This window comes from Hoplias malabaricus, chromosome 8, assembly GCF_029633855.1.
Source record: "Hoplias malabaricus isolate fHopMal1 chromosome 8, fHopMal1.hap1, whole genome shotgun sequence".
NCBI lineage: Eukaryota > Metazoa > Chordata > Actinopteri > Characiformes > Erythrinidae > Hoplias > Hoplias malabaricus.
In genome coordinates, this window is record NC_089807.1 from 43,718,676 (window position 1) to 43,744,107 (window position 25,432).

The 25,432-nt window shown below is 40.6% G+C and overlaps 1 pseudogene; it reads left to right on the top strand.

Annotated features, from left to right (window-relative positions):
- The first annotated feature begins 751 nt into the window (after nt 1–751).
- On the top strand, nt 752–10,502 carry LOC136705075 (von Willebrand factor A domain-containing protein 7-like; annotated as a pseudogene).
- The last annotated feature ends 14,930 nt before the right edge of the window (nt 10,503–25,432 follow it).

Below are 25,432 nucleotides of genomic sequence, written 5' to 3' on the forward strand. Positions count from 1 at the left end.
GATGTACAGTAGCAAGCATTTTCAGGTGATGTAATTAAAAAAAAAAAAGATGCAGGAGTTTGTTACCAGAGCAACACTTTCTAACAGGAAAACTCAGCAACACCAAAATTAGGGTGACCAGACCTCCTCTTTTACCCGGACATGTCCTCTTTTTTAGACTTAAAAGAATGTCCAGGTGGAATTTCACAAACATCCGGGATTTTGTTTTTCTAGCGCTTACATAGAATTTCAAGAAGCGTTTCGTTCACAAACTAGTCCCGCCCTCCCCTACTCTGATTGGTTCGCTTGAGTGAGAAGGGGGTGTGGTGAAGTAGCCTAAAATCTTCTGATTGGACGGTCTGACTGTAGAGCTACTGTTATTGGTCGAGAACCTTCTCTGTAAACATTTAATTGGTCAGTCTGCACGTCAGTAGTTCTTGTTTACGTCAGGCAAAGCTCATGTACCTACCCTCATCTCGAGCAGGTATGCCGAAACGTAAATGTAAGTTCTAAGATGAATTAAAAAAGAAATTCCCATGTTTTCCCATGTGTAGCAAATAAATGAGTAAGGGACCTAAAAGCACACATAGGTTCAGCTAAGCATACAACAGCAGCGAGGGGCGAGAGCTCATCAGCCCCCCCATGAGACGTGTCCTCTGTTTCACCATCTCAGATCTGGTCACCCTGACCAAAATGTATATTTAACTTGCTTTTAAGATGAAGACTACTGTAACATTGTTCTTCTCTAATTTTAGATTTGGTGACAACAACCATGGGTCTACTGACCAGAACATCTCTCTGTTTCGTTCTCATGGTCCTCATGCAAAGCCGGACAGTGGCTTTTATATTTTTCTCATTTAAGTCAATGACTCATGGAGAAATAACTCGCTCTGCAATTTTGAATGCAACCCTGCAGGCCTGCAAAGAACAAGCTCTACAACAGGGAAAGGAGTTTGTAGAGGTGAGTAAGAAGAAAAAAAATCAAAGCTTTTCTGTTGGCTTTGGGTAATATCGGCATTTAATTATAAAATGTAATAAAAAGTTTTTAATGTTTTTTAGTGTTTATTTTTTTTGTTTAATAAACAAATGGTTTGCTTCACTGCAGCCAAAAACAATGACTGAAGAGTCACTGGCGGCAGCTTGCTCTTCACCTGATTCAGCCAAAGGTTTTAAAAGGACCATCAGCAAAATCAGAAACAGGAACGCCTGGGTGGATATTTATCATGTCTTTGAAGCTAAATATCACTTTGATGATGAGAGCTTTTTGAAAGGACGGGATCTCATCACCAATGGAATGAGCATTGTGAAGGCCGGTGTTAAACAGCAGAATTATGAAACTGCCCGAGAGAAGCTTGGTGAGATCCTGCACACGCTACAGGTAGGACAGCAGGCTATTTTACAAAATGGAGATAAGTCTTTACTATTTAAAATTTGTGGGTGAATTCTCAGTTAAATCCCTTAAAATCCCAGGCAATCATATTTTTTACTTATAAAATTTGTATTGGTACATTGTAAGAACAGGCAGTCATATATAATTATACCAAGAGAGAGGGAGAAAAAATATTCTTTCCTTCTCTAGCCACAAAAGATAGAGTTATGAACTCCATATGCTTCATTTCTTTGACCACTTCCATCAATTGGTTGACAACTGGGGGTGTCACGCTCTAAGGATTTGAATACATATTTGTCCTTTTCCCTCCATTCTCCAGGGAAAAGGCCCAAGTACAAAGTGGTACATTTATATCCTACTCACAGATATTATATCTATAAAGTATTTCCAATATGAAATCTGCTTTGTTTTAAATGCTTCAAACCTCTTACTGGCTTCCTCCAAGATCTAGTCAATGTAGCTCTGTGCTGGGAGTTGCAGATCCTATCACATTTCTCCTCTGTAGTGGTCACTTCAAGTTCCCTTTCCCAGCTATTTTATATATAACTTGAGATCCTCATGGAAAATAAACACATTTGTTTTTATGACAGCTGGAGGAAGATGCCTAAAATACCTTGGGTGTATTTATTAGTCTTTAGCTTAGTGGCTAGCAGTCAGGTTTACATTGTGGGAAATTCCAATGGATTGAATAATGTATTCATGTTTGTACATCCTGGGTATTGTTTTCAAAGAATAGTGATGAATGAAAATGGGATTAAATGGTGAACTGTGTCAGATCAGTAAGAATTTATAGAAGGATGTAATACAGGAATCTTCATATATGGCTTATAACATATTAAACTTAATCCCAAACTACTTTGAAGTCGTAGGAGTGGGCAATAGGCACATTGACATTTCTCTCACATGTCTCTCATTTCTGACACTGACATGTCTCTCACAGGATTTCTACAGCCACAGTAACTGGATTGAGCTGGGAAACATGGGACCTTATTCAAACCTGATCAAACCAAACAGCAAAATTGAGAACATAGCTGGTAAAAGCCAAGTCTGTTTCTGTGTGAACCTCTGTAGAAATCTCAGATGGGCGAATGAGAGTCATGCTTAAGAAGGAAAAATAAACATGCTTTATCTGTCTGTTCGTCTGTATTCCACTCTGTCATGCAGTCTATGTACCATTCTATCTGGGTTTATGGTTTGGGGCAAGAAGGATACTGTATACTGTTTTTAAAAGATGATTAGATATATGGTGTGTTGTCATTATACTGACTGAAATGAAGCCTTGGATTATACAATCACCCAGACCGTTGCAGATGTGGACCACATATTGGCACCACATTAATAATTAAAACAAACAAACAAACAAACTAAAAGCCTTACATTTCCCACACATCTGGCCCACTCTTTCCAAAGTTATGGGCGTACTGGCCATTGTAAACTGGAGAAGAGCATGGAACAAAATGAAAACTGCAGGAAAATATTTGAATATTTAAAGTGCTCATACGTTGCATAAAACGTTTTATGTTTTATTTATTAATTACCACTAAGTACAATTTTAAAGTGATTGGAGACTGTCCAAAGATTAAATGTGGGCTGTCAGTGTATACAGTAAACATGTCTTTACCAGTCCAATGTTTACTAAATAAATACCTTTCTAAACTAGATTCAGAAACATGCAGAAGTTGTGTTGGAATTGACTGCACAAACAACATATTGGAGAATATTATCACAGAGAAGAAACTCACCTCAGGATACTTTGCCATATTTAGCTCCAGCAAACCAAAAGGTACTGCATTTTAAAAAGAGCAAAAAGACCTTTTTCCACCAAAACATTTCTGTGAAAGTAACTATTTTTACATTAAACAAGTCCTTTAATACCCAACACTTCACAAACAACTGACATCAAGAGTTTCTACAGAAAGGTATTTGACCAACTTAAAAAAGAGAATTCAAACATAATTTGTTGTATTTTTATGTAATTTCATTGGAAATTACATAAAGGAAAATGCAGCCATGGTGGGTTTTTAGATCGGACAAAAGGTACAGATCCCAAAGGTGGCATCAATAAGGACTCCACAACTTCAGAACATGGCAACCTACACAATCAGGCTGCAGGGATAGCTATCGCTGCAAGCAAAGAGCTACTGGAGGACATTAGGGCAGCGATCGGAGATTCTGAATTTTTGAGGTAAGCAAGGAGCTCTTGCTCTGTATTTATTTCTTTTCTTTAATTAAGATCGGAACGTTTACAATCTGAGATGGCAAACGGCTAAAAAAGTGTCATTTGAACTACATACATTAACAAAGAGAAAAAATACATTTAACTGGATCCCATCCATTTTTTGGAAAATTTGAGAAACATCCTTGATGTTGAAAGCTTATTCATAAGCCGTCGGTGACTGGTTTTGAAATGCAAGCTTGAATTATTTTGGTAGTCACTTAGCAAACATAGGAATTGGTCAGCTGACATACCAAGGATGAGAAGTTTTTGCCTCCAAGCATTCAGAGTGATGTTTTAGGGGCATGTTTTGACCTCTCGGTTATCAGCAGGTGGGAGTAGGTAGCATGCAGCAGTAAGAAGAAATTTAACAGCTATTATGATCAGTTATACCTTATATATTATAAAATTATGTGCCAATTATAACCTAGGTATTTTTGTTTGTTTGTTTTTCCTCAGACTGATGGGATTCACTCAGAAGTCAGTGCTGTGTTTTGTTATTGACACAACTGGCAGCATGTCTAATGACATTGCTGAGGTCAAAAGAGTTACTGCATCCATCATTGACAGTAAGTTGGACTCTGGGAATCAACCCTCAGAATACATCCTGGTGCCATTTAATGACCCTGGTAAGATATATTCCTGATTCCTCAAACAGCACTAATGTAGAACACCCTTTTAATAGCTAGAAATGGATTATTTAAGGATAATAAGCTAAATATTCAGTAAAAGAAAGTTTGTGAGAAATCAGACTCAGCTTTTACTGCCAGGAAAATGACTGCATGCTTAGATGGGCTGAAAATAAATTTCATATGACAATGATTCACATATGTTCCTCTTTTCATTCACATTCCAACAGATTTCGGCCCACTTACAAGAACAACAGATCCCAATACATTTAAAAGCAAAGTCAATGCCCTCACAGCTAGTGGTGGAGGAGATATACCTGAGTTGTGTCTCACCGCTCTCCAGGTATGACTCCAGAATGCACTGCAGAGTTGACGCTGATTTCAGTGATGCTTTGGAAATCTGCTTTTTAAATTACATTTTCATATCATCATCATCGTCTTTATTAATTTCTGTCTCATGATGGTGTGTCTTACACAGAAAGATCAATTACACTGTGAATCTGCTCCCACTTGCATTAGCCACCAACACTGAGCATTTTTACTATGTTCATTTCCAGTCAAGTGTACTTTTACATCCACAGACATGGGCTTGTGGGGTATTAAAGCTGAATGCAACCAAATCTTCACAGCTTAATTTGAGTGAATTATTTGAGAGTAGAGATGATTCTCCAGTAAACCACCTGATTTCAGACAAAAAGCATGCTCTGTAGTGTAGTGTTCATATTTGCAGTAGGACTGACAGGCCTCATCCATGCTAGATACTGTAATTAAAAATCGTGTGAATATCCAAACCTTTCTTCAGATTAAATCCAATTCACTCCATCATCTCTGAGGAGCAAAGTCAAATTGGGCACACGGAAATCTCACAAGGGAGATCAAAATAACTGTTAAATTATATTTCTTGTATATTGCAGTTGGCCCTCACTGGCTCCCCACCTCAGAGTGAGATTTTTGTTTTCACTGACGCTAATGCAAAGGACAGATGGCTAAAGAGCACAGTGCTGGCTCTGATTGAGAGAACAAAGTCTTCAGTGAGTAAAAAAGAAACTACATAAACACACACACCATCTATATCTAATATGGTAAACTAAATTTTAAACTTTATTTATTAATTGTTATTTATTTAACTTTATTCCACTATTTATAAAGAAAACCCTGATCAAGTGTACATTTATCTGGTTTAATGCCTAGCATGGGGTTGTTGTAATGTATTTGATAACACTGCTGACTATGAATCAGCCTAGGGTTCAATTCCCTGTTTGTGTAAGCACACCACAGCAGTCTTTGGGTAAGTTTCACATAAGGGTGCAAAACAATGTTCAAATTCCCAAACCACCAAAAGACCCAAAGATAGAATGCCAAGAAGCCCTGATTAAAGCAGATAAAATAATTAACAAATCCTCTTCCTTCTTTAATGTGAAGCTCAACTTCATGCTGACCAATGCTCTCAGTGCTCGGCGACGACGGAGCGGAGAAAGACCACACACTGATCAGTCAAACTTCTCCATTCGATTGTCAAACCCATTAAACAAGATCTATCACGATCTGGCCCAGGTCTCTGGAGGGCAGGCCATTGAGGCCACTAAAGAAACACTCTCCCAGGCCACCAGCATCATAGGGAACACCATCGCTGCTTCTCTGGTAAATAAAAGCAATACCTCAGTCAAACCTACTAATACTAGACTAACAGTGAACATGTAGATGTAGTAAATAAACATGAAGTCAATATGCTCCTTATATTCTTATACTATATTCTTTATACTGAGAGCTGTTTGTAATAAAACCTGTATTCTAGTCTCTTGAAGGGTATACAGTCAGTGGAGTCTCATCATTTCACTGTTTACAGTAGCACTAAAAGATGCCATAAGACCAATAAACAGCATAAAACAGGGTGTGGTTCTCATATTTTTAAAACACACCCTGTCAGGCACGAGGAGGAGGACTGACTGGGGCGGACGCACTTGCTAAAACACCGTAAACTTTTAATTAAACAAAACAGAATCCTACAGAACAGACTTAAACAGAAAGGAAACACGATGACTGAAAAACAAATGAAAACAACGGAAACAAAACAAGGACGTGAAAAACAATGAACTAGAAACAGCAGAGACAAACAGACTTGAGAAGACAACTGACTAGACATGATACAAAGAACGAATGACCAACAAACAGGAAGTGCAGGAAGGGGACTTAAATACAAAACACAGACGAGACGCACCTGAGACAGATAATAAGGGGGCAGGGTAACAAATGACACAGACGAGGAGGCAGAACAAAGGCGGGACTAGAACAACAACAAACATAGCCATGTGCTAAAAGAGCATATGGCCGGGGAAAACAGACATGACAAGACGAGGGCGTGACACACCCATTCTTTGTTGTTTACTAGCTTACTGATATCTACCTAGATTTAATGATTCTTTGAATGTTCCAAGTTTCTGTTTTTATTTTAAAAAGTAATACATGTCTGTAAGGAGATGTTTCTAGGAAACTTAAAGAAGAGAGTCAAGGATTTAAGTATTCTCAGAAATGAGTCAGCAATGTCATTAATATACAACAGAATTAGATTTAAAATTGAACCCTGAGGGACATCAAGTTACATGTGATATATCAGGGAAGTATGTTTGAATCCTGGACTGTTTATTGTAAGTGAATAAACCTTAATTCATTGTCCAGTTCAGGGTTGCGGTGGGTCTGGAGCCTACTCTGAAGCAAGGTGGGAACACACCCTGGAGGTGGCACCAGTCCTTCACAGGGCGACACACACACTCACAAGTTCATGAATAATACAGGAAATACAAGATGACTAACACTTCATCCCATCATAAAGTCATAAATTATGCCCTGTTCACTTCTATTAATAATTCACTAATTTCAGTATGATCAGTGAGTAATGAATGACATGGATATTTGGGTTTCCCCAGGTCACTGTTCTCCAGGCTGTAAGAAACCCGGCTAAAGCAGAAACCTTCTCGTTCCTTGTGGACTCCTCTTTGCAAAACCTGATCATTTACATCACAGGAAACTCTCTATTTTACAACATCACCAGTCCTTCAGGTGACTGGCTTGTGAAATTCTCAGGAACCCATGCCCTGCCAACTTACAGTATTTCTGTATTCCATCAGCTCTATTTTAAAGAGTCAGTACCGCACATATAATAAACTAGGATCAAAACGTTTACATGGACTGCACCTCATGGACTTGGCTTGTATTTCACTCAGAAAGTAACATTTAGCAGGCTCAAGATTCTCCAAAATGGGGCACTAAGTGAGAGTTGTGCTTTGCTTTAGAGACCCTTTGTATATTGTATAATTGTTCTTAATTATATATTTAACAAATATTCCAACAAACAAATTAGAATTATTGCATAACTATTTCTAAAATAAAGTTGTATTGTAATTTAATTCCCAATACTTGATGCATATTATGAACACAAGAAATTAAACAGGATCCCCCTGTTCTTATCAAAGATATAATCGAACTGATCATGTAATTAAATTGTGTGTTATGTATATTATTTTCTATAACCATGCTGAAACATTTCCTATATGTAGGAGCCTCACAAAGCAGTGACCAAAGAAATGGAGATGTGGGGATCATTCAGACGGTCGGTAACTTCCAGACAGTGCATCCAAATATTGCTGATGTAGCAGGAGTGTGGCTCATCAGTGTGAATTCAGAAAAGCCCTACACCATCAAAGCCTTTGGTAAGATGAATACACCTTTTGATTATTTGCTGGCATTGAGTTCATATTTTTTTGTGATAGTGGTCAAAGTTTGAGTTGGTCTCGAATGTCACTGTGTTTACATTGTTATTTTATTATTCACTGTCCAGGTAAAAGCCCGATAGATTTCCTGTTCGACTTTGTTTAACTTTCTGATAATTATCAAAGTTACGCGGTGTTGAACAGCAGACCTGCAGCCGGTGAGTGAACCTCCAGTCATAACTGATTATAAAGTAAATCCCTCCCCTATGCATTAACCCTATCTTTTGTCATCTGTTCAGACGGCAATCTCACACTCATAGTTTCAATGGTCGGCGGAGACACTGTGAGGCCTACAGAGGTAGCTCTGATTGGGGCATCAAATTCCAACGCCTATAATTCTCTGAAGGACTCTGAAGGAGGTGGCTTTTGGTATGTACCTGGCAACCTTTGACAGTGTCCCAGCAGGAGGGTTTTTTGTTCGTGTTACTGGAATGAACACATCTAGAGCTTCAAATGGCCTCTTTCAGAGACAGTCCTCAATTCAGCTGCAAACATCGAGTATAAAAGTTACTGTGAGTTTTCAGTTTTCATTGAAAGTTTGGTCATGCCTAGTTTAGGGCTACCACAATTATGTGAGAAATTATAAATAAACATGATTTATTGATTGGTTTTAATGACAAAAGCAGTATAAAAAAGGCCATATGTAATTAAATAAATAAATGAATATAAATTCATTGATTTTTCTTGAACCCAACTGTGTTAAACATATCAAGTGTATAGTTTTATTCTAATCAAACAGGGCCCAATTAAAAACATTTGAGAATGGGTTGGTATCATTCAAATTTGGATACCAATATGGACACCTTAATTTTGACACAATTGGGTTAAGAAAACATATATCATATAAACTCTACATTCATCTAATTCATGTAATTAACAACTCCCTTTTGTGCTATATGCTCTTAGACTCAAGCTCCGCAATCACTTGAGCCAGGAAAAACACTCACTCTGCCCTTCACAGTGGCAACAACAGGCTCTGGAGGAAAATTTAGTATTAGTGTCGGCAATGACCGCAGTTTCAAAATGACTAGCGTTCCTGCATCTCTGACTGTTGAAGATCAGGGCAGTGCAAATGGCACAATAACTCTGCCTGTCCCTGGAAACACCCCCTCAGGGAGTGAAATCACTGTGACAATTGAAGCTGCAGCCCCAGGAGGAAAAGATTTTAACTACGCAGTTTTGAGGCTCGCTGTTGCTGCACCGGTAACTGACTGCATTTGATTTCATATTCATCTTAACAGTCCTTGCTTGGCCACTTACACTGAAAAATATGTTGGTTTGAGATGACTTGATGTAACTGAACTCTGGTAAAATTATACTGTACTTGATAGGGTTGGGGGAGGGGGGGGGGGGGGTAACTACCTCCCTAGTCCCATCCCAGCAAGTGCCCCCAGGCCTTTTCAATCCACTTTTGCGCATGGATCAAAAGCAGAGTTGCTGTGTTCCATTCACTTATTTTAGCATTAGCATTAGTGGCTTAAAGTCTTTAAGCAAGGGGTTTGGTACTAGAAAAGAAACTCAAGGATCCAGAGAAGTCTCAAGGAGACAGGTTTCTAGAGACAAGGTCTGGACCTAGAAAAGCTCACAAAGAAAGAGAGACCCTGGAGAAAACTCGAGGAGATTACCAGATTACCGACTGAGCCTTGTGATAGCCCTCTGAAAAAGAGGACAAGACTCAACGCCGAATACACGGAAAGACTGCTTAAATTTGTGCAAGAACAGGTGATTCAGATCACTCTCTTGGTTACTGAAGAGGGGCTGTGTCACCCTCTAGTGGTCAAGTGCGGTTTAGCAAGCAGTCCAGCCATAGGTCCAAGCCATTGCAAATTATTTTAAATTATTAAAAGACACTTATATTTTTAATACGCAATCATTATCGTAAAATGACGAGTGAAAGAATGTTTGCATTTTTAATTAAAATCTTTAGACAAAAGTCTGTACACATGTGAAACAAGTACATCCACAGCAGGATTCCTGCTTTCTTTGCAACAACATCTAATTACAGAAGGCATTTCAGGTTTAAAACTTTGCTGGTTAAAACGATGAGTCATGACTTTGTTTCTAAACTGTTAGGAGCAGTGTATTTCTGGAGGCTAGCAGCCTAATGTTGTGCAGTAACTTTGTCTTTCCAATATTTTAAGGTAACGGACATTACTCCACCAGTTTGTGAGGTAGTTAGCATTGATGCTAACTGCTTAGGAAACTGCAGCCTCTCTTCCTGGGAGCTCTTGGTGAACATGAGTGACAGTAGCGGTTTGGGTATCCAGAGTGTGACCGTACGCCAAGGAGTCGGCTCCCTCAACACCAGCTCTGTACTGGACCAAGGGGTGAACATTACTATGGCCTTCTACACTGCATCCTGCTGCTTCCCTCTGGTGGAGCTGGTGATGGTGGATGCAGAGGGCAATGTTGGTCTCTGCTACAAATCTTTAGTCAATAATGGTGCACAATACCATCCGGTTTTGCCAACCTTCATTTGGTTGAACTTGGGAATCATCTTGTATCAGTTCATGCAGCTGTAGGAAAACCAAAATTCCAACTATCAGCATTTTTAGGCTCAGTGATTACCAACAGTCCCCTGAGTTATTCTGTCCTTATGCCCATATATGTATTCTAGGTCTAAGTGTGATTTCAGGATATTAATAGTAACGGCTTTCAAAAACTCTGGGGTTATCTATAAATAAATAAATATGCATGGAATAATAGCAGCAATTACCCTAAGTTTAGAGCCAAATCCTTCACATGGGTATGACAGAATGACACCATTTAAGTGATCTATGACACAATAATGCATTTAATCACTGTTTAATTGAAATCTATAATGAAATATTCACAAATACTCAAGCTAGCACTTCCATAATTTACAGCCCTTTTCAGTCCAGTTACATCATATGCTTGTACTAACAGAATAAGAGGGAATTAAGGGATTATCAGAACTAAGCAAAATAATAAAACATGGTAATTAACTTTGATTAACCTTTGATGTTCTTATAAAACCATGCATTTCTGGAAGCAGGTTTTAAAGAGATGCATGTATTTTCATTATGTCATCAATCTCCTCAAGAATACTGGTGGAAAAAAAATTCAATTTCTAACCTTCAATTCACCTTTCAATCTGGCCAACGATCACAAGTATATAATGCTATGGCCACACTAAGTACACTACTGTATGATGCATGTCAGTTTTTTTTTAATGTACATTACTTTGATTCATAAAAAAAGATATAAAGAATCAAGGAAATCTGAAGTTTGCAGCCGAACACCTGTGTAAATAAAAGGGTTGGAAAAAAAGAGTGTGGGCAGGCATTGGAATTAAAATAAAACAAGGTTCTTGACAATTCTTTCAAGGCCGCAATCTTTTTGTAATGTAAAGTTTAGTTTAGGACATCTCATTCATTGTTTTTTTAAATTTATTATTCATTGTAAGTTAATATGGAATACATTAAAACTATGAAGGAACACTTCCAATTCCATATGGAATTATGTAGCAAAAAAAAAAAAAAGTGTTAAACAAACCTCAGTATGTGTTATCCATTCGATTCTTTACACTAGCCAAATTGTGCTGTCAGTTACTTTTTTCAGCGAACAGCTGTGGCCTTGTTAAGAGTTAATTTGTGGAACTGCGTGCCCTCTTAATGTGTTTGAGACCATAACTTGGGTTGTGCATAGGTAGGGGCTGGTATTGCGTTCTATATAGTTACTAGCCCTATTCCAACAAATGTGTTGATGTGTTCAAACTTTTGACTGATACTGTATGTATATATTTATACACACACACACGCAGAGCGCCCTCCACAATTATTGCCACCCCTGGTTAAGATGTGTTAAAAGCTTTAATATAAATGTAACCTTTAACTCAAGTGAATTAAAAAAAAATCCCTGACAAAGATTATTAAGATTATTATTAAGATTATTATTTTTCATAAAATTACTTGGGAATGGTTGGTGATATTAACTTCCTGTTTGTCGCACATTAGTATATGGGAGGGGAAAAAGATTTCAAGACGGGTGGTGACCATGGTGGGCCATTTTGAAGTCAGCTATTTTGGATCCAACTTTTGTTTTTTCAATGGGAAGAGTTTCAATCCCACTCTTCACACACTGATAGCAACACCACAGGAGAAATGCTAGCACAGGTTTCAGTATCCGTAGTTTCAGGCGCTGCACATCTCGTATCTTCACAGCATTGACATTTGCCTTCAGATGAACCCAAAGATAAAAGTCTAAGGGGGTCAGATCGGGAGATCTAGGAATGCTCAGACCTGACACCCGTAATGTGATGGTGCACCATCTTGTTGGAAAAACTCAGGGAACATGCCAGCTTCAGTGCATAAAGTGGAAAACACATCATCATGTAGCAATTTTGCATATCCAGTGGCCTTAAGGTTTCCACTGATAAAGGATGGCCCCTTTTTATCTTTTATCTTTGTACCCCATATAGCACACCATACCATCAATGTTTTTGTTCCAACAGTCTTAGAGGGATCTATCCAATGTGGGTTAGTGTGAGACCAATAGCGGTGGTTTTGTTTGTTAACTTCACCATTCACATAAACGTTTGGTTCATCACTGAACAAAATCTTCTGTGTAAACTGAGGGTCCTGTTCCAATTTTTGTTTTGCCCATTATGCAAATTCAGTGCGCCGATCTGGGTCATCCTCATTGAGATGCTGCAGTAGCTGGAGTTTTTAAGGGTGCCATTTGTGAGTAGCTGAAGGGATGTTCGACTGATGCCACTATCCAGTGACATGCGGCGAGTGCTACGCTGTGGGCTCTTGCTGAATGAAGCTAGGACAGCCACTGATGTTTCTTCATTAGTGACAGTTTTCGTGCATCCACATTTTGGCAAATCCAACACTGAACCAGTTTGGCAAGTGGTTTGCGAACTGTAGCATGTGAGATGGGTGGTCTCGTAGAGTGTCTTGCATTGAAATCTGCTGTAATGACCCAGTTATTGACTTCACTGGACAACAACACAATCCTCATGTGTTAATCTTTGTGACATGTCAATGGCTGTAAACAAAGAATTTTCCCGCCTTGTGCCCAATGATTCCAGGTAGGCTCTGGACCCACCGCGACCCTGAACTGGATAAGCGGTTACAGATAATGAATGAATTAATTAATTAATAAAACCAAGCACACCATTGATTCTTGTGAAATTCCCAATAAGTTTGATGTGCCACATGAAACCTCTTCCTACTGAAAAAAACAAAAGTTGGATCCAAAATGGCTGACTTCAAAATGGCCACCATGGTGACCACCAATCTTGAAAAGTTTCCTCCTCCCATATACTAATGTGCCACAAACAGGAAGTTAATATCACCAACCATTCCAACTTTATTAAGGTGTATACATATAAATGGCCCTCCCTGTAGTTTATAAAGTTGATCAGAGTATCTAGGAAATTTTATTAAGTCATCACTTTCTCTCTCCCTGGGGTATAAATATGACATGACACAGAGGCCTATTTCTCTTTTTCACTATTCAACATGGGAAAGACAAGAGAACATACTATTAAGGCAGATGTGTGTTGACCTTCATAAGTCAGGCAATGGCTACAAGAAAATAGCCAATCGCCTACACCTGGCCATGTCAGATGAATCATCAAGAAATTTATAACAAATTGAACAGTGGCAAACAAGCCTGGATGAGGACGCAAGTTTATCTTGCAACCACGCACTTTGGAGTAGGATGGTAAGAGAAGTCAAATGTTCTCCAAAGCTCACTGTTATGTTATGTTATGCACGGAGAAAGCCTTTTCACACTTAAAATTATAAACATAAAAGCCTGGAGTTTACTAAGCAGCACTGGGACTTCAACTGGGTCTGGCGTAACACAAACAATGAGGAAAAGTACCTCATGCCCACTGTGAAATATTGGGGAGGATCAGAGGTGCTGTGAGTCTGTTTCTCTTCCAAAGGCCCGGGGAAACTTGCTAGGGTGCATGGCATCATAAACTCTTTGAAATACTATCCATCCATCTTATGTCGCTGGGGAAGCCGTCAGAGTAAAGAAACCCAGACCTCCCTCTCCCCAGCCACTGATTCTAGCTCCTCCGGATGTATACAGAGGGATTCACAGGTCAGTTGAGAAATGTAATCTCTCCAGCATGTTCTTGGTCTTCCCCGGGGCCTCCTCCCCGTTGGACATGCCCAGAACACCTCACCAGGAAGGCGTCCAGGAGGCATCCTGACCAGATGCCCAAACCACCTTAGCTGGCTCCTCTCGAAGTGGAGGAGCAGCGGCTCCACTCTAAGTCCCTCCTGGATGTCCAAGCTCCTAACCCTGTCTCTAAGAGAGAGTCCAGACACCCTGTAGAGAAAACTAATTTCAGCCGCTTGTACCCGCGATCTCATTTTTTCGGTCACTACCCAAAGATTTTGACCATAGGTGAGGGTTGGGATGTAGATTGAATGGTAATCGAAAGCTTTTGCTTTTCTGCTGTTCCGCTGCACAGACCCGCCTGTCAATCTCTCGCTCCACCCCCGCATAGACCTTAAAGGGGAGGATGAGGAGTGTGATCCCCCTATAGTTGGAACACACCCTCCGATCCCCCTTCTTAAAACGGGGAACCACCACCCCAGTCTGCCAGTCCAGAGGCACTGCCCCCGATGTCCAAGCGATGTTGCAAAGACGTGTCAGCCAGGACAACATTCAGAGCCTTGAAGAACCCGGGGCGAACCTCATCCACCCCTGAAGCCCTACAACCAAGGAGTTTTCCTATTACCTCAGTCACCTCAGCCCCAGTGATAGACAAGCCCTCCCCAGGATCCCCAAACTCTACTTCCTCTGTGGAAGATGTGCTGGTGGGATTGAAAAGATCCTCAAAGTATTCCTTCCACCGCCTAACAACATCCCCAGTCAAGGTCAACAACCCCCCACCCCCACCATATACAGTGTTGGTGGAAAACTGCTTTCCTCTCCTAAGTCACCTGATGGTTTGCCAGAATCTTCTCGGAGCCAATCAAAAGTCATTTTCCATGTCCTCACTGAACTCCTCCCACACCCAAGTTTTTGCCTCAGCAACAGTTGAAGTCACGAGCTGCTTGGCTCTTCGATACATGTCAGCTGCCTCCGGAGTCCCCTGAGCCAACCAGGCTTGATAGGACTCTTTCTTCAGCTTGACAGCCCCCCTCACCTGGGGTGTCCACCACTGAGTGGGGGATTGCCACCCCGATCAGCACTGACAAGTTTGCAGCCACAGCCCGTGGGCCAGGAACATGGCCCATTTGGACTCAATGTCACCGGCCTCCCACGGGCTGCAGTTGAATCTCTGCGTGATATGGGAGTTGAAGATCTTTCTGACAGGTTCCTCTGCCAAACGTTCTTAGCAAACGGAATGGACAGAGTGAAAACTGGCGCGTTTTGCTTCCGCTGCTTGCCGGTAATTTTAAACTTGTAGATGTCTAGTATAGCGGACTAAATGACTTTTCGATTGTTCTTATCAGACAGTATCAACCATTTACCCAACACCATTGACTGGAGTATACGGATTATTACTTTCTTACCTGTTCTGCTCCGGCCATCGAGACCATCCTGCCTCCGCTCACCTGTCCAAGCTGCCCGACTATGTTAATCAGCAAGATTCATATGTGGTCAGTGCTTCTCTGGGCTCTTTTGGCATTTATTCATCAACCCATGACGGGTCTGCTGCAGTATTCTGTTATCAAGCTTCTCCCGCCGCGTTTTCACCACCTGTCTGCACCTCTGCCGGCTTCATTACTGCTCCATCCAGACATAACTTTCCTGCCATGCCAGAGATATGTCCACCGTGGATCTCGCCAAACTAACCACCAAGACACAACAAAAACAATAACATCCATTTGGTCCACTTCTTGTCAACCTTCACATAACACCTGCCGGGTCGCTGACCATAGTGTGCTAGCCTGCCTAGCCTGGTCGGCTAACACTCCGGCCTAATGTGGTAACTCCACCGTCAACTTTGGTCTGCTCAACATCCGCTCAATCAAGAGCAAGGGACATTTCATTCAGGATCTCCTCATTGACTGAAAAATGGATTTTCTTTGCTTAACTGAAACTTAGCAATAACCCAATGACTTCTCCCCACTTAATCAATACACTCCTCCAGGGTTTGTTTGCATCTGCCAACCCCGAGGCACCGGCCGGGGAGGAGGTCTCGTGATAATTCACAGAGAGAAATGGAAAGTCTCTCAGGTGCCTGTTCCTGCCTTCTCCTCTTTTGAATTGACCATCTGTCAACTGTCTGGATCCACTCCCACCATCATCACCATTGTTTATCGTTTCCCAAAATCTAATCCCGAGTTTCTAAATGAATTTGCTGCCCTGCTCACACACCTGTCCACCCTCTCACCAAACAATATAGTGCTGGTAGATTTTAATATCCACATGGACAATATCAATAACCCTCTCACTAAAGATTTTACATCGTGCCTAGAGGGTTTTGGATTCCAGCAGTACACTAATGTTCCCATTAATTCTAAGGGACACACCTTGGATCTCATCTGCTGTTCTGGCGTCTCCCCTCTCGAGAACACAGTGGATGAACTTCCTATAACTGTCCTAACTTTAATGTCAGACTCCCTCTCTCCATCAATAAGCTTCCCCGCCTCATTTCTTTCCGCAATATTAAGGACATTGATTTGGATTCTCTCTCCTCCAGCACCTACTCCATCATGGACACTCATAACTTAACCACCCCCGATGAGCACTACAACACCGGACTTAATTATTTACTCAACTCCCTCGCTCCGCTAAAAACCAGGTCTGTTACATTCTCTCGTTCTGCCAACTGGTTTACGCCTGAACTTCGGCTCATGAAAGCCATCTGTGGCTCCAACGGAAGATTGGTCTAACTGTTCACAAAGACATCTACAATAATCATATGTTACGCTACAAGGACTGTATTATTCAACCCAAAGCTGCATATTACACTAGTATTATCTCAGCTAACAAAGGTAACACCAAATCACTCTTTTCTCTGTATAAGAATATCACCCAAGCTCCGAACTCTCTACCATCTCATCTGTGTTCTACTCCTTTCTGTAATTAACTCATGACATTCTTTGTTGATAAAATCCAGAAGATTCGCCAGCATCTCAGTTTACTACCCATCTCCTGTATAAATTCTGAACTTCCTCCTTCTGCTCATTCTTTCTCCTTCTTTCAGCTTCCTTCTACTTCAGAAACCTCAGATATCATCCTTAAGTCTAAGCCATCCACGTGTCAGCTGGACCCTCTCCCCACAGTTTTGGTCTTCCTTCTCTAGTCTCTTTCATCTCTGCCATAATCCACTCCTCTCTTTCCACTGGAACTGTTCCTGCGTCATTTAAAACTGCGGTTATTACTCCAATCCTGAAAAAACCTGGTGCTGATCCTACCAATTTAAATAACATCCGTCCAATCTCCAATTTACCCTTCATTTCCAAAATTCTTGAGAAAATAGAAAAGTCTCAACTTCTGATGTAGAGTCTCAACTTCTCAACTTTTTTATGAGAGCACTGAAATTGCTCTCATAAAAATCACCAATGACCTCCTAATGGCAGCTGATTCTGGTTTACTCACTATCCTCATCCTCCTCAACCTGATTGCAGTATTTGACATCTGTCACACCACCCTCCTCAATAGACTATCCTCCATTGGTATCACTCAGTTTCCTCTAAACTGGTTCATACCTCTCCGGCCGCACTCAGTACATCCAGCTTAAAAATTTCACTTCCCACCCTTCTTCTGTTACTTCTGGTGTGAAGAGGCCCCTCCTCTTCCTCATTTATCTTCTTCCCCTTGGCCATATTTTTTGTAAGTACAACACCAATTTCCACTGTTACGTGGATGACACCCAGCTCTACCTTGCCTGTAAACTCTTTTCCAACCTCCCTCCCCCCTCCCTTACTGACTGCTTAACGGAAATAAAATCTTGGCTTTCCTCAGATTTACTGAAAACTAAACAGCGATAAAACTGCGGTTCTGCTCATTGTCAACATTATCCAAAACTGACAGTACTCTTTCTTTTCAGTCTCAATAACCTTACCCAGTCTGCCTATTTTCATCTCCTTAACATCAACCGTCTCCGCCCCTCCCTTACTCCCCATACCACTGCCATCCTTGTCCACAGTCTTATAACCGCCCGCCTTGATTACTGCAACTCCCTCCTTTTTGGTATTACCCACAAATCTCTCCATAAGCTTCAACCGGTCCAGAACTCAGCTGCCCGTATCATCGCTAGAACCCCCTCCATCCACCACATCACTCCTGTTTTACAACAGCTCCACTGGCTTCCAGTCAAGTTCTGCATTTATTACAAGATCCTTCTGCTAACATTCAAGGCCATCAACAATTCAAGTCTTTACTCAAAACCCACCTGTTTAAGATTGACTTTGTCTCAGTTGCATTGTTTATCTGTTTTCAATACTGTATACTTGTGTGTTTTTCTATATTATTTATTTTTATTGTTTACTTTGTATTATGTAAGTTGTCCTTGAGTGACAGAAAGGCACCTATGAAATAAAATGTAACATTATTATTATTATTATTATTATTAACCATCAACACACATTTAGGTCTGCCAGGTCTGTTCAGCATCCTACCCCGCCATCTCATCCAACTCACCACTAGGTGGTGATCAGTTGACAGCTCAGTACCTATCTTCACCCGAGTGTCCAGAACATATGGCCGCACATGCGGCTTTGGGTATCTTGATGCCAGGTGAACTTGTGGACACCCTTATACTTGAACATGATGTTCGTAATGGATAAACTGTGATGGGTACAGGAATCAAATAACTGAATACCACTCGGGTTCAGATCAACGAGGCCGTTCCTTCCAATCATGCCCCTCCAGGTCTCACTGTCATTAACCACGTCAGTGTTGAAGTCCACCCGCAGAACAATGGAGTCCGCAGAATGAGTACTCTCTAGCACCCCTCTAGGGTCCCCAAGAAGGCCTCATACTCTGAACTGCTGTTCGTTGCATAAGCACAAACAACCATCAGAGCCCTTTCCCCAACCTGAAGGTACAGGGAAATTACCCTCTCGTCCACTGGGGTAAACCCCAACGTACAGGCCCACTCCTGCCTTACACCTCTCACACTGGGCAACTCCAGAGTGAAAGAGCATCTACTCCTTTACTGGGTGTTCCAGAGCACATACTGTGTGTCGAGGTGAGCCCAACTATATCTAGCTGGTACCTCTCAACCTCACGCACCAGCTCAGGCTCTTTTCCCCACCAGAGATGTTACGTTCCATGTTCCAGGAGCCAGTTACTGTGGCTCATTACTGTGAAATATGATGTACAGCAGCAAGCATTTTCAAGTAATGCAATTAAAAAAAATTAGATACAGGAGTTTGTTACCAAGGCACTTTGTTTGGAGTTTGGTTGATAGGAGCCACTATCCCTAACAGGTAACTCAGCAACCCCAAAATGTATAATTAACTTGCTCAAAGATGATGAGCACTGTAACATTGTTCTTCTCTAATTACAGATTTGGTGACAGCAACCATGGGTGTACTGACCAGATCATCTCTCGGTTTCGTTCTCATGGTCCTCATGCAAAGCTGGACAGTGGCTTTTATATTTTTGTAGAAATAAATAAAATGGAGAAATAAATTGCTTTGCAATTTTGAGTGCAACCCTGCAGGCCTGCAAAGAACAAGCTCTACAACAGGGAAAGGAGTTTGTAGAGGTGAGTAAGAAGGAACCAAATCAAAGCTTTTCTGTTGGCTTTGGATGGTGTCTGTATTTCATTGTAAAATGTACTTTTTTAGTGTGTTAGTGTTTTTTAGTTTAATAAACAAATAGTTTTCTTCACTGCAGCTAAAAAGCAGCTTGCTCTTCACCTGATTCAGCCAAAAGGTTTTAAATGGACCATCAGCAAAATCAGAAACAGGAACGGCCAGGTGGATATTTATTATGTCTTTATTTATATTTATTATGTAATTTTGTTAATATTTAAATCAAAGTCAAAATCATTGTCTTATTTCTTCACACTCAGACTTGTTCTGCTTATTATATTTTAACCCTGGTTATCTACGTCAGGCCACTCTTACGCAGAGATGATGTGACCTATCTTTTCTGTTAATCTACAGGAAGCAGCTTGTCCTCCATGGTGATGTTAGCAGATCATGCAGGACTGACTTTCACACTCTCTCTGATCAGAACTGAGCCTACATACAATCAGCCCATGCAGCAATGGAGCTTTGTTTCTGACTTTGCTGTGAGTAGAAGCCAGATGATAAGTCATTTTTGTGCCTGGAGAATTTCTACAGATTATGATGAATAAATAACTCAGTACCCTAAAGCATCAGTTCAACTATTTATTACAACACAAATTATACTTTAGGGCTGTTCCTAGGTCAAACATTCTTCCAGTCCATCCCTAAACATGATGGAAAACTAATGGTCAGACAATGGTCAGTATGTTTTCTGAAATAGTTTGATACATTTTGGGGTAACTTCCTGGATGGGGATTAAAACTAGTCCTGGACTACACAGGATTTAGAATTGTGATTTTTCACTGTTGTGACCTTACACTTAAAGGAGGATATAGTCCAGGACTTAGCTTAATCCCTGTCTGGGAAATACACCTTTTTGTAAATTGAATCACAGACTAAAGGTCAAATTATGCTAATGCAATTATTATTTTAATGCAGGTGAGTGACCCCGTGGCAGCAGAGTTCAGTCGGAACACACAGATGTTCCTGCTGTCTAAAAAGGAGCTCTGGCTCTCTGATGGCTCCATGGGATTCGGGGAAGGAACAGATGCAGCTTTCATGGAGGGTGAGAACCCTGAGCTGGCTTTAACTACGTATGAATCGTATGAATGAGTGTACTGCTGTGTAACTGAGCATCCAGATATATCAACATATTTCATTAAATCATCTGCAGGGATATTAAGAGGCATGCTGAACACTTTACTACAGCTATTACACAGCAGTAAAATTCAGTCTTACCTCTACATTGTACATTTGAGATTAGTGCTGCTTACACAGTTAAGACAAGTGTAAACTAATGAAATGTCTCATAAGAACTAATTTATTTACAACTCATAAATATTTTTTTAAAGACCAAATGTTATTTTAGATCAATGAAATCAATATTTTACATCAGTTGCAGCCTTAAGGTCCATTTTACACATTTTGTTAGTCACATAAATGCAGTTTTACACTGTGCCAATTGTTTGAGAAAGATATTTATACAGGCCTACATTAGTGTTTTCCAATTATTGCAGATGTTTTGATGATGTTTTGTTCTGATAAAAGTATTTTTACCCTGCATTTAAAGTAACTGTGTTGTTGGCCTGTAGGACAAAGCCCAGCCTGAGATGCAGGCCTCTGTCTTTGGGGATATTCATTTTGATGCCAGACTGGCTATGGAAACTCCCGGAGCTCTGCCTCTGGTCAGACAGCCGGGGTCAGACGGTTTCACACTGTCCTCTTCCCCACTCTTCCAGCTTTGACTCTAATTTACAATATCAGAAACAAACCTTCCGATTTAATTGTGTTTATCAATATTACATATATTTTTCTAACATTTATTTACAAGTGCTCAGTGTTAGAAATAACATGGACAAGTCTTTTTAGCTCTTGGACACATCTCTTAGAGTATCACTCTGATAATATGAAAGTTAGGTAAAATATTTCTAAAGACATTAAAATGTAAGTAGGTTACAAAAAAAAGCTAAAACCAGAACATGTTTTATTTTTTAGGTCGCTGCTGGTCGTGAATGGTACATCCACACCATATACACCCTTCGCTCCAGGGACAATGCTAACCGTGGTATTAGTAAGAGGAGCCTGGACTACCAACACACAATTTCCTCTGTCCTGCCTGAATCTGGTGCCATGACCCGCCATCGCCGGGCTGTACCTGATCCAGAAGGTTTGGACATTGGTGTGGAGAACAACCAACATCCAGCACATCGCTTTGGACCGCTCCGACAGGCTCAGAGTGAATCAGCGGCAGCCTTGGGGCAGCAAGACCTACTTGGAGAACCCATTGGTAGAAGGGAGCTCAGGTAAAGAGCCTGGCTCTGACTCTGCCCTGTCAGCTGGCATGCCCACACTGCTAGGAGTGGCTGGTTTGATCCTGTTGGTTTGCCTGATGGTGGTTTTGGTGGCTCTCTTGATCCGGCATAAGAGGAAAGAGAAAGAGTATCCACCCTACTCCACCTCCTCCTGCTCAGCCTACAGTGGGAGCAGCAGCAGGCAAACAAGCACAAGACACACTGGAGACAGTTCAGAAGTTTATACATTGACACTGAGGCCAGGTTTAAGGGTGAGTTATGATGATGTTATGTGGTAGAGTTCAATTAAGGAATTTTTTGATTCTTATGTGCTGGTGCACATTGTGTGGACTGTAAAAAAAAAAGAAAAAAAAGCATATCTGAACATCAATGTCTCAGCACAGTGTGCATCTAAAACTTATATTTAAATTCTAAAACAGTAACCACCCATTTCTTTTAATAAAGTATAGGTAAGTCCAGTGTTTTTCCACCTGGCTGTGCAGTAGGTCATGGTACAATTACTAATCAGACTTCCCCATATACAGTTGTCCATTTCATCAAACAGTGGGCAGTGTTCTTTACAGACTGTGTGGCTGTACCATGGTTTCTCACACAATACTAATGTTAACAGTATTTTGAAGAGTCACAGACAGTGCAAGCAAGTGTTTTTACAATTGAAGAACCTCAAAGACTTGGTTTGTCATTCACTTCCTTACATGATCCTGTTTAGCAGGCAGAAGGTTCTCCACAAGAGGGAGCTATTAAAACTCAAATCAGTTTTGGTGCGGTGTGAGAATGACACGGTGTGTTTTTCTTAACAAATAGTGGTAATTTCACTTACATGAAGATTGTGATTACTGGGTTTGACTAAGCAGTAATCTGCACTATTTCTAGCTCCGCTCCATAAGTTCGGACTTGGACACTCAGGTACAGTATGGGTCACTTGCTGGTGGAATTTATAAGGAAATACATTCATATGGATTTGTAACCATACCTTACTGCTCTGGACAATGGAAAAACACCTTCATGGTGTGGTAGTACAGGTCTGCAGTCTTTTAACCTGATCTCAGTCAGGATTCTGAGATTTAATTATTGTAATGATAAGTTTACTGCAGATTTATCTTTAATTTGTAAACTTTCTTTTCTGAATGTGTGTCAGATGTTTGCAGTAGAGGTAGAACTAGAAGAGCTGGTTTGATTAAACATTTATGTAATAAATGTATGTATTTTTTTTTATATTCATGACACACTGCTGTGTACCCTCATGCACACCTGTGTTCCCATGATGACAGACCATAATTATGGTGCTATGGAAATGGGACAGTGATGTTTAGTTGTAATAATTGAAGGTGCTTAAGTATTCAGATTTTTATATATTTGTCAAGATGCGATAACAAATCTGTGTACAGTAATCTTATGTTTGTACGTACTTAAATACACACCATCAAACAGCACAATGGCAGCAGAAGGTATTACATCCTGATATAACTTGAAAAGCTGTGAACCACATGTTGTGATTTTTATAATTGTTACCTGTGCAGTGGCGGATGCTGGTCTTTCAAGGAGGGGAAGTTCAATTTCGGTCTACATCATAAAATGTGTCGGTTTATTCATACGTAAATTCTACCCTCCGTAGAATGATCTGTGACCCTGTCGTACCAACAAGGCATCTTTTCCAGGGACTTGACAAGTGTCCTCTCAATGGCCAGCAGAGCTAGGCTGCTTAAACGGCCTTGGCCCATGTGAAGTGTGTCCATCTGTGAGTGCTTTGTGACGGTGGATGGGGCTCAGCAGCACCCGCTGGACAGACACTGCGATAGAAGTCAGAAAGAGTGATAGAAGTCAGTCTCCAAACATAAGCAGCTACAAAAAACCCACCAGAAATAGAAACTTGATTTGTCGCTAGTCGTTTTTAACAAAGAAAATGCCGCTAAGAATCCACCTAAGAATCGCTGATTCGCTCATTTCGCTGTCAATCAAAAAGGGATTCAGCCTCAGACAGATCATCCAATCATCATGCAGAAGCTGAGCGTCCGGGCCAGCCGAGGCCAGCCCACTGCCTCATAGACCCCCAGAGTCGCTGAGCGTCCGATGGGCGGGACAAAGCCCAGCATTTATCCAATCATTCGTCTCGTTTCCCTGCACTTCGCTGCTTCTCCATTGAACTCTGTGGACGCTCAGTGTCCGCACTGTTTAAATCACTGTGAATCTGCACGAATGATTGAGAGGAAAGCCTCGTCTTTACCAGTGATAAGAAGCTGACAGTGACAAAGAAAAACTCCCTCGAGGCTGGAGGAAGAAACCTTGGGAGGAACCAAGACTCATAAAGTGGACCCATCCTCCTGTGATCAAACTATAGATTGAATTTTAAATGATCACCAATGAAGTGTCATTATGCTACATAATAATAATGTAGCGGCTTGACCTTATTCAAGCTCGTTATGCTTAATAGTGATTTAACTAATGATAATAATTACTATTATTATGATTGACGTAAATGACAAAAACATTAACAATTAATTAGAGAGTGAATACTGTCACCAATACGTGAGTTCTTCAGGATTTTCAGACTCTTAATGAACAAACTCCACACATTGTTATTTCAAATAATGGAAATATTTTATTAAGAGAAAAGAGAATATTTAATTAACATAGCACAATCTCAAAATTTCACAGCATCAGTGCAGGTGAAACCGATTCGAATTTAAAGGTAGGCTAGGCGATAAGGCTTGTGACTAATGTGTTGCTAAATGAGATTTAATTAATGTATAAATTTATCAAGAGACTTAATTAGGCATCAGCTTCTGAAAATGAGTAATTTATGCTTGCTTACTCTTGTCGCTTTTATAACCAAGCCGATGGGTCCAGCAGATTCAATCTCCGTTCTCCGGGTCTTGGCCCCCTGTCCTCCCTGTGTCACTGAAGGTAGGCTTGTTAGGAAGGGGATTCCTTCCAGGATGAGTCAGCCACTCTTGGCCTTAGACAGTGTGATGTCAGTCGGGGGATTCCCTTCACAGAGAACTACTGGCCTGGGCAACCCCTTTTCAGATGTGGCGTGGTCACGCCCATTTGGGAGGTCTCCTTTCTTTGATTGGATCCTGGATCTGAGGCTCACGTGACTTGTTTCACGTTTCAGAGAGGGAAGAGAGTCACGTATACTGGACAACATAGAAAACTGAATAAAGTAAAAATACTTATACAAACTTGTGGTATGGCACAATGAGTGTCCTGGATTATTTTTATCAAATATCCATGTATGTATGTATCTTGAGTGCATTACAATTACATCCCATTATAATATTATATCTAGATGTTAGAAACTAATTCATTTTCTAAACAGAGACAGAAATTATCCTTCATGATTGAAACAGTAATACACATCACTTCATTAATTAGTAGGCATTCACTTGAGAATAACAAAGGGTAACATTAATACATATTTGCATAAAACATATTCATAAACACCCGATGTGT